This window comes from Phoca vitulina, unplaced genomic scaffold (assembly GCF_004348235.1).
Source record: "Phoca vitulina isolate PV1807 unplaced genomic scaffold, GSC_HSeal_1.0 scaffold35, whole genome shotgun sequence".
In the NCBI taxonomy this organism is placed as follows: Eukaryota; Metazoa; Chordata; class Mammalia; order Carnivora; family Phocidae; genus Phoca; species Phoca vitulina.
The window spans coordinates 1,713,522-1,723,716 of NW_022589738.1; the positions used below are offsets into that span (position 1 = coordinate 1,713,522).

At 36.4% G+C, this 10,195-nt stretch overlaps 1 non-coding gene across 1 annotated transcript; it reads left to right on the forward strand.

Moving 5' to 3' along the window:
- The first annotated feature begins 8,763 nt into the window (after nt 1-8,763).
- On the forward strand, nt 8,764-8,867 carry LOC116646215. Its single transcript, XR_004302107.1, has one exon. It is a non-coding gene; the product is annotated as a small nucleolar RNA U13 (small nucleolar RNA).
- The last annotated feature ends 1,328 nt before the right edge of the window (nt 8,868-10,195 follow it).

Genomic DNA, 10,195 nt, shown 5'->3' on the forward strand with positions numbered 1-10,195 from the left:
CCATTTTGCCACTAAGAATAATCCCATCTCATTTTTCACTGAAAGTGGTCTTGGCTATTTCAATTTTCTTTATATTTTAATAAATCACCTTTCACTAAATGCCAGAGTAAGGTTAAGGTCTAAAAAATATAGGATTAAAATCAAGCTGATAGGAGTGTGAAATCCAAGAAGCTTAACGCCTGTGTGTCCTTAAGCAAGTCATTTAATTTCTCTGAGCCTCAGTTTCCTCATCTACAAAAATGGAAATAATAACATTTAACTCAGAGAATAATTATGTGAATTAAAATAAATAAATGGAAAAGTGCCTAGCTTATATTCATCAAAAAAGTTACCAAAGAAGATCCGCAAGAAAGGAAATATTCATATCACTAAAATGGATATTTCCTATTAAAAAAGCCAACATATTTTAATAATATTATTAGCTGGAATATATTATTTTATTCTTTTGATACTTTTTTCATTAAAAAACAATTAAACTAATATATCCCACTTCTCTATTTAACTGAAGATTTTTATTACTCTCAAACATTTCTTCTCAGATAATTACATTTCTAATGAAGATACTTAGTTTCAATTTCATTTGATCCTTAGTGCCTGCTTTAGAGCCTGATGGTTTATGAATGTATATTCTTTAAGCTTATGAATTAAATACTTGATAAGATACTTCCTTCTATTCTATTCTTTTAGTGTGTTTCATTTTTCTTCTATTTTTCAGCTTTACTGAGTCATAACTGACAAATTGGAACTATATATATTTATGGTGTACAACTTAATGTTTTGTATATATTGTGAAATGATCACCACAATCAAACAAATTAACATAACCATACCTCACATAGATTCCATTTTCTTTCTTTTTTTTCTTTTTGTTTGTGGTGAGAACACTAAAGATCTACTCTCTAAGCAAATTTCAAGTATACAATATAGTATTGTTAACTACAGTTACTGTTCTGTACATTGGATCCCCAGAACTCACTCATCTTGCATAACTGAAACTTTGTATTCTTTGACCAACATCTCCTTATTTCCCCCTCCCTCCTGTCCCTAGCAACCACCATTCTACTCTGATTCTGAGTCTTAATATGTTAGGTTCCACATATAAATGAGATCATGCAACATTTGTATGTCTGTGTCTGGCTTATTTCACTTCACATAATGTCCTCCATGATTTCAAACTTAAAGTTGCCAAAAAACCCCTCCTTACATCCTCCCTAGATTCATTGTTTATATTTGCATTTTATCCCACTTGCTTTATTATTCTCTCCCTTCATACCCTACCTAAACACACACACACACACACACACACACACCCCTACACACACACACACACATACACACACACACCAAACAGAAATGCTTCTTAAAATAAGGGTGATCAGGAAGCACTGTGCCGTAGTTTAACTAGGAGAATTCATTTTCTTCCTTGGCACTACACAAAATAATAATCTTACAATAGATGGCAGCTTAGATTTGATGAAATGCAGTAAATCTTTGTATATTAAGGCAATGAGATTGTGGGGTTTTGTTATAGCAGGGAGCATTAATTACTCTATTAAAAGTGGAATGTGATTCCCAGATAAAAAGAACAGTATCAGCAAGCACCTAAGACTAAAAGCTGTTTGGTTTTTTTTATTTTTTTATTATTATGTTATGTTAATCACCATACATTACATTATTAGTTTTTGATGTAGTGTTCCATGATTCATTGTTTGCGTATAACACCCAGTGCTCCATGAAACATGCCCTCTTTAATACCCATCACCAGGCTGACCCATCCCCCCACCCCCTCCCCTCTAGAACCCTCAGTTTGTTTCTCAGAGTCCATAGTCTCTCATGGTTCATGTTTTAGAAGCTGCGAGCAGTTAGGTCTGAGTGGAGTGTAAATTATGAAATGGCAAATGGCAGTAACTACTACCCAGCAGAGTATGAGTGGAACTAGCAAAAGCTTTGATATTTAATAATGCATTTCCTCTTGGTGGTGAACTGCATAATCAGGAATATTTATTTGAGTGATGTTTGTGGCTTTTTCACTATGGTTTTAATAATGGAAGCATATTTTAAAAAATATTTTGAGGGAGATAAGCCAAATAATTAACATCAATAGGTTGCTATTTTACTTGATCACTTATTAAGACTAGTTACACATATGATATAAAATTATTGTAATAAAATTAAGGTTATGACATATGAATATTTTATGTTAACATAGTTGTTTTCATGTAACACATTTTCACACTGCAAAGTCTTTGTTAAATATATTTTTATCCTTAGCTTTTGCCTGGAAGAAATACAATCTTAAGATGTGTTGATCATGCCTGTAATACAATGTAGAACCTTAGTTATATGCAAACTTCAATATACAGACATCAGCGATCACAGATGCAATTCAAACTTTCTCTCTCCAGGACTTAAAAGAAGTTCTTTTCAGTGAAAGAAACAGCATATTGAGGCAAATGACCCTAACACGGAGTTCATAATAAAATGGTCGAAATAATGATATACTTTCAACACCTTCTGAAAAAAAAATTTTAATGGAATTAACATGTACCTGCTTAGCTAAAACAATTGACTGAAGAGTCATGCTTGTTTTATCACATCTGTGTTTCCCAAATGATTTTCTGTACCAATAAAAACATGGTAAAGTGAAACTTAGAGGAGCCAGTGAAATAAGAAGCTAAGATATCCCCAAGTTGTTGGATTTGGGATCGATTCTATCAGTATCCCCCAGACTTTCAAATAATGACTTCCTTTTGTTCTATATAGTTTTGATCCACAAAATGATATTTTATTTTTTGTACTCTGATTATATACATACATACATACACACTTTGGTTATGTTATCAAGTGAAGAAAATGAAACTTATTTGGACTCTAATAACTATGCCAATCTCCAGGATAATCTAGTCTAGAGGGCTTCAAGCTGTTTCTAGGGACAGAGAATAATGCAGATGGCACTGATGGAGTCTGAGTAGTTAAGAAGTCAAATTGCCATGCTTTCTCAAATCAAACCAAACACATCCACTTTTATCTATTCTAGGTATTGGGATATACATGAGATTTCCTTTAAAAGATTAGACATTTTTCCAAAGAAGACATCCAAATGTCCAACAGACACATGAAAAAGTGCTCAACATCGCTTGGCATCAGGGAAATCTAAATCAAAACCTCAATGAGATACCACCTCACACCAGTCAGAATGGCTAAAATTAACAAGTCAGGAAACGGCAGATGTTGGCGGGCATGCGGAGAAAGGGGAACTCTCCTACACTGTTGGTGGGAATGCAAGTTGGTGCAGCCACGCTGGAAAACGGTATGGAGGTTCCTCAAAAAGTTGAAAATAGAGCTACCATACAACCCAGCAATTGCACTACCGGGTGTTTACTCCAAAGATACAAATGTAGTGATCCAAAGGGGTACATGCACCCTGATGTTTATAGCAGCAATGTCCACAATAGGCAAACTATGGAAAGAGTCAAGATGTCCATCGACAGATGAATGGATAAAGAAGATGTGGTATATATATACAATGGAATATTATGCAGCCATCAAAAGGAATGAAATCTTGCCATTTGCAACGACATGGATGGAACTGGAGGGTATTATGCTGAGCGAAATAAGTCAATCAGAGAAAGACATGTATCATATGATCTCACCGATATGAGGAATTCTTAATCTCAGGAAACAAACTGAGGGTTGCTGGAGTGGGGGGGTGGGAGGGATGGGGTGGCTGAGTGATAGACATTGGGGAGGGTATGTGTTATGGTGAGCGCTGTGAATTGTGTAAGACTGTTGAATCACAGACCTGTACCTCTGAAACAAATAATACATTATATGTTAAAAAAAAAAAAAAGAAGATAGTAGGAAGGGAAAAATGAAGGGGGGGAAATCGGAGGGGGAGGCGAACCATGAGGAACTATGGACTCTGAGAAACAAACTGAGGGTTCTAGAGGGGAGGGGGCTGGGGGGATGGGTTAGTCTGGTGATGGGTATTAAAGAGAGCACGTACTGAATGGAGCACTGGGTGTTATACGCAAACAATGAATCATGGAACACTACATCAAAAACTAATGATGTAATGTATGGTGATTAACATAACATAAAATTTTAAAAAATGTAAAAAAAAGATTACTGTATAAAAACTTCTAAAGCTTTTTATATGCCAAATGTCAATAAAGTACAGTAATTAAACAGGAGGACAATAGAGTCAGTCTGCATTGAAAATCCTCAACCAGTACTTGCTAACTGCAGACACTTGAGTGAATTTGTACTAACTCTGGATCTCAGTTCCTTGTAAAATGAGGTTAATAATTATTGCTCACAGCATAGATTTAAGGATTAAATTAAATGATACATGTAAAACCATGCTACACCAAGTTCACGGCTGCCTGTCCATGACCAGGCTACAATGAGATAAGGAGCTTATGCCAAAGTGTAAATCAACTATATCACTAAGAACATGGTTTCATTTGGCTAACTTCTTGTTTTTCACAGTACAACTTTCTCAAAGAAGTAAGCAGTGTACTGAGTTTCATTCTAGCACAAGTCCTTATCTTATTGAAGACTGGCCTTTTGGGAAGCAAAGAATTGTATTCATTTGTTTTCCAGCATTATTGAGATATAATTGACATATTATATGGTGTAAGTTTAAGATGTATAATGAGATGATTTGATACTTATCTTATGCACTTCAAAATGATTACCACAGTAGGGGTGGTTAAAACCTCCATCACAGAACCACCATTTCATTTTTTGGTGAACTCATTTAAGATCTACTTTTGTAGCAACTTTCAAGAACATAATACAGTATTGTTAACTATAGTCACCATGTTGTACATTAGATCCCCAGAACTTAATAATCTTATAACTGGAAGTTTGTATCCTTTGATCAACATCTCCCTACTTGCTCCATCCCCCAACCCTGACAATGTCCATTCTACTCTCTGTTTCTTTGACTTCAGCTTTTTTAGATTCCACATATAAGTGAGATCATTTATTATTTGTCTTTCTCTAACTTATTTAGCATAATGCCCTAAAGGTCCATCCATGTTGTTGCAAATAGCAGGATTTCCTTTTCTCATGGCTGAATAATATCCCATTGTGTGTGTGTAAATATACACACACATACACACTCCTTCTTTATCATTTCATCATAGACAAATAGGCTGTTTCCATATCTTGGCTATTGTGAATAATGCTTAAATGGACATGAGGGTGCAGATATCTTTTTAAGGTCCTGATTTTATTTCCTTTGGATATAAACCAGAAGTGAGACTGCTGGGTCATATGATAGTTCTATTTTTAATTTTTTGAGGAACTTCCATATTGTTTTTCTTTTTTTTTTTTAAAGATTTTTTATTTATTTGAGAGAGAGAGAATGAGAGATAGAGAGCACGAGAGGGAAGAGGGTCAGAGGGAGAAGCAGACTCCCTGCTGAGCAGGGAGCCTGATGTGGGACTCGATCCTGGGACTCCAGGATCATGACCTGAGCTGAAGGCAGTCGCCCAACCAACTGAGCCACCCAGGCGCCCCCATATTGTTTTTCTAGTGCCTGCACCAATTTACTAAATTCCCACCAACAATGCACAAGTGTTCCTTTTCCTTTATATCCTTTCCAGTACTTGTTATATTTTATATTTTTGATAATAGCCATCCTAGCAGATGTGAGGTGATAGCTCTTTGTGGTTTGGATTCGCACTTCCCTGATGATTAAATGATGTTGAGCACCTTTTCACATATCTGTTGACTATTTGTATTTCTTCTTAGAAAAAAATCTATTCAAGTGCTTTGCCTTTTTTCATTAGAATGTTTATTTTGACTATTGAGCTATATGAGTTCCTTATATATTTTGGATGGTAATCCCTTATTTGGTAGATGTTTTGGAAATATTTTCCTGCCATTCCAAAGGCCACTTTTACATTTTGTCAATTGTTTCTTTTGCTGTGCAGAATCTTTTAGTTTAATATAGTTCTACTTATTCATTTTGTTTTTTTCTTGCTTGTGCTTTTGGCTCATATTCAAAAAATCATCGCAAAGACAGATGTCAAGGAGCTTTTCCTCTGTGTTTTCTTCTAGGAGTTTTACAGTTTCAGGTATTATATTTAAGTCTTTAATCCAATTTGAGTTAATTTTTGTGGGAGGTGTAAAATAGAGGTCCAATTTCACTATTGTGCAGGTGATTGTCCAGTTTTCCCAGCACTGTTTATTAAAGAAACTAACCTTTCCCCATTGAGTATCCTTGGCTCCCTTGTCAAATATTTGTTAACCATAATTTATTTTGGGGCTCTCAATTCTGTTCCATTGGAATATGTGTCTTTTTTATGCCACTAGCATACTGTTTTGATTACTATACATTTGTAATATAGTTTGAAATCAGAAATTGTGATGTCTCCAGCTTTTTTCTTTTGCAGGATTGCTTTGGTTATTTGAAGTCTTTTGTTGTTCCCTATGAATTAAAAAAAAACAAAACAAAACTCTACTTCGGAGAAAAACACCATTGGAATCAAATTGTAAGAAAAACTTTCTACTTCTGTGAAAAATGCCATTGAAATTTTATTAGGAATTGCAACTGAATCTATAGATGGACATTTTAACAATATCAATTCTTCTGATCCATGAACACAGGCTATCTTCCCATTTACTCGTGTCTTCTTTAATTTTTTTTCATCAAAGCGTTACTATCTATAAATCTTTCACTTTCTTGGTTAAATTTATTCCTAAGTATTTTATTGTTTTGGATGCTATTGTGAAAAGGATTGTTTTCTTTATTTTTTCCAGATATTTTGTTGTTAGTATATAAAAATAACAACTGATTTCTGCATGTTGATTCTATATCCTGCAACTTTACTGAATTCACTGATCAGTTTTAACTCTTTTTGGTGAACTCTTTATGATTTTCTATATGTAAGGTCATACCATCTGCAAACAGAGATAATTTTACTTCTTCCTTTCTGATTTGGACACCTTTTATTTCTTTTTCTTGTCTAATGCTTCAGCTAGGACTTCCAGTAAGAGTGGTGACAGTAGGCACCCATGTCTTTTTCCTGATCATAGCAGGAAAGTTTTCAGCCTTTCACCACTGAATATTATGTTAGTTGTGCACTTGTTCACATATGGCCCTTATTATGTTGAAGTTTATTCCTTCTATACCCAATTTGTTGAGAGTTTTTTCATGAAAGGATATTGAATTTTGTCAAATGCTTTAATTTGCATTTATTAAAGTTATATGATTTTATCTTACATTCTATTAATGTGATGTATCACATTTATTGATTTATGTATGTTAAACCATCCTAGTGTGTTTGACAGAGACAATTAATTACCATTCAGCTCACTACCATTCAGCTTGAGTTTCTTGATATGTCAGCTGGTAATGTTCTTGGGCAGGTAAAGCTTGCTATCAGGGTCTATTTTGGGGGTGAGGCCACTACTCAAACTCTGAAGTAAGGAGGTGCCACTGGCTTAGAACAGCTGGATAGGACTGCTGGCTTGGTTCCCTGCCCAAGTGAGACCATAGGATGGGCTCCATGGTTGCCTGGGTTCTCTGGTCAGGCTTCCTAAATGATAGGTCTAGGTACTATACTCAGATTTAGGTGGGGCTGTGAATTAGCTTCCTAGCTCTGACAGGGCAGGAAAACAGGCCCACAAGGCCAGCACAGCTCACTGATATGGGGACCTAAATCAGGCAAGACTGTACACTGAATTCCCTGGCAAAACAGGGCCACTGGTTTTGCTCTGCTGATGGGGAAAGCACCAGCTGTGCTCTCTGTTCAAGTGCCACTATAAGCAGGGTTGTTGGATGGGATATGCTGCTTCCTGTGTGTTCTGATGAGGTTCTCTGGTCATGCAGGCTAAAGGCTGTGTTCAGCAAAGTACAGGGCTATGGATTAGTTTCCCTGTCTGGACAGTGGGAGAACAAGCTCCAAGGAGAGCAAGGTTCTTTGTTTGTGGTAATGACTCAAGCCAACCCAAGCCCCAAGTTCCCTGGCTTTGCTTTGTGGATAATCAGTTCTGCCTGCCAGACTCTCTGTTCAAGTGTTGCTAGGCTACAGGGCTTCCAAGTGTTCTGGATAGGCTTTCTGGTGGGTCAGGGCCAAGGAACTACACTCAGTAGTAGGTGTACTATGACTGAGCTCCTCTGCCTGGGTGCGGCGTGGTGGTGGGAGTCCTGGGGACCAGGTTCCAGGGCTTTCAAGGTTCTTTTCTTGAGGACCAGAATCAGGCACACTTGTGCTTCACCAAATTCCCTGGTCAAAATGTGCCACTATCTTGGCTCTGCGGGTGAGCAAAAAGACTGGTTGAGACTACTACTTGAGTGCTGCGGGTAGGAACCTGGGTGGCTCAGATTCAAGCGCTGGTTGTTTCAAGCCCCTCCCCCTTCTCTATCACAATCAAATTCCTAATGGTCAAGCCCCATGGATTTCTCCTTGATCCCAAGAAGTGACCCACGATGATGGGGGAGCTAGATGTCCATTCCACAAGGTCTTTTTCCACTGCAGCAACTATCAGGGGAGATCTCTCAGTATGGTGCTGTGCCAGCCTGGGGGAGGGGCAATGTGTTTATTGAATAGCTGCTCTTCTTACCCTTCTAATTCAGTCTGTCTTGGTTTCTGTGGTACAGAGGTGTGCTTTGGCCTCACCAAAGGATTTTTCTCAGTGTTGCCTTGTCTATGAATAGTTATTAGTTGTTGTTCTTGTGAGGGGGGAGCAAAATTGGGAACAACCCATGTCACTGCAAGAATTTCTTATTTAAAATTCATCTTATCGATCCTTTTGTAGTTCATAAGTGTGATGATTGGATGTTCATGCTGCTGCATGACACGTGCCTCCCTCAAACCTTGTTACAACCTCGGCACATTACCCATCTGACATGAATGAATGAATGAATGAATAAATAAAATTCACCTTATTATGGCAGCCAAGTCTCAAAGCAATAAATTCCAATTTAGCTCTAAAATATATTGAAGACACAAAAGGTTTTGAAGAAAACATCGTATCACTATCAGAGGCTAAAAATGTCTGAAAACTTGGCCCCATAACCTGGGGGAAATTTCTTGTAATTCATTGTGATGAAGTTGGAATCTCTGATCCCATTATTTGGAGGCTAATGCTGTTCTCTTCTACCACTAAACTGCTAAGAATAACACTTTTGGAAGCGTTCTAAAATAGCCAACCCCAACATGCTTCATATTATTGTAATCTTTCATCACAGGCCAAAATAAAAGCTATTCCTGTTATCTGTCTGCTTCAAGACTTGTATGCCCATAATACATTGTGCTTTTTTTCAGTTTGATCTCCTTTGCACTTTCTCTGTACCTCCAAGGCTTTTTTTCAGAGCCCTTGGTTATTGAGATATGTCCCTAGATCATCACTCCCTTCACTGAATATGCCACCCACTTCACCCACACAAGTGAACTACTTCAAAATTCCAGCCATTCTTCACTAATCTTCTCATGGTGTACTACTTATGCTCCTCTACCTGGTTTATCTCAGAAAACAAAGTTTGTTTTTTTGAAGACCACCTTATGTGTGCATATAACATTATATCTTGTGATATTTCTGGTTTATTCAATTTTGGATACTGGCGTCTAATTGTTAGGTAACTCCTCATTTTAAACAGTTCACCTGTGCTTATAAATCAAAATAAGTGATTAGTATAGTAAGAAATTATGGAGCCAATATATTTTATATAAGAATACTTGTCAGATGTTCATGAAAATTCTAGATCTACCTATTCAACTGTCCAAATGAAATACAAGTTTTAATAATTAAATGAAATCCATGCAATTAACCTACTTATAAAATTATATAAAAAATTAAAAGATCTAGGATTTAATATAATTGTTGCCTACAGCATATGCTGAAGTATAACCCTTGTGGCATTAAAAAATATTGTCAAAATAGCTTGAATAAACTATAAATTAGAGCAAAGTTCACTATTACCAAAGTTCTAAATAAAATATCTCAGGATTTAGATTAAAAAGCTACCGGGGTTAAATTCTTATTTCACTATAAAGTGGATATGTAAATTAAAAAGCTTACGCACTCCATTTTGACATCAGTTTCTTCACAGTACCTGATTGAAAATGATACAAAACTTACCAGATTACTATGAAAATTGATACCAGATATGTATATGAGACACCTTGTAGGCTATCTGACCAAATATAGTAGAGCGAATTCAAGTAGTAAAACAGTG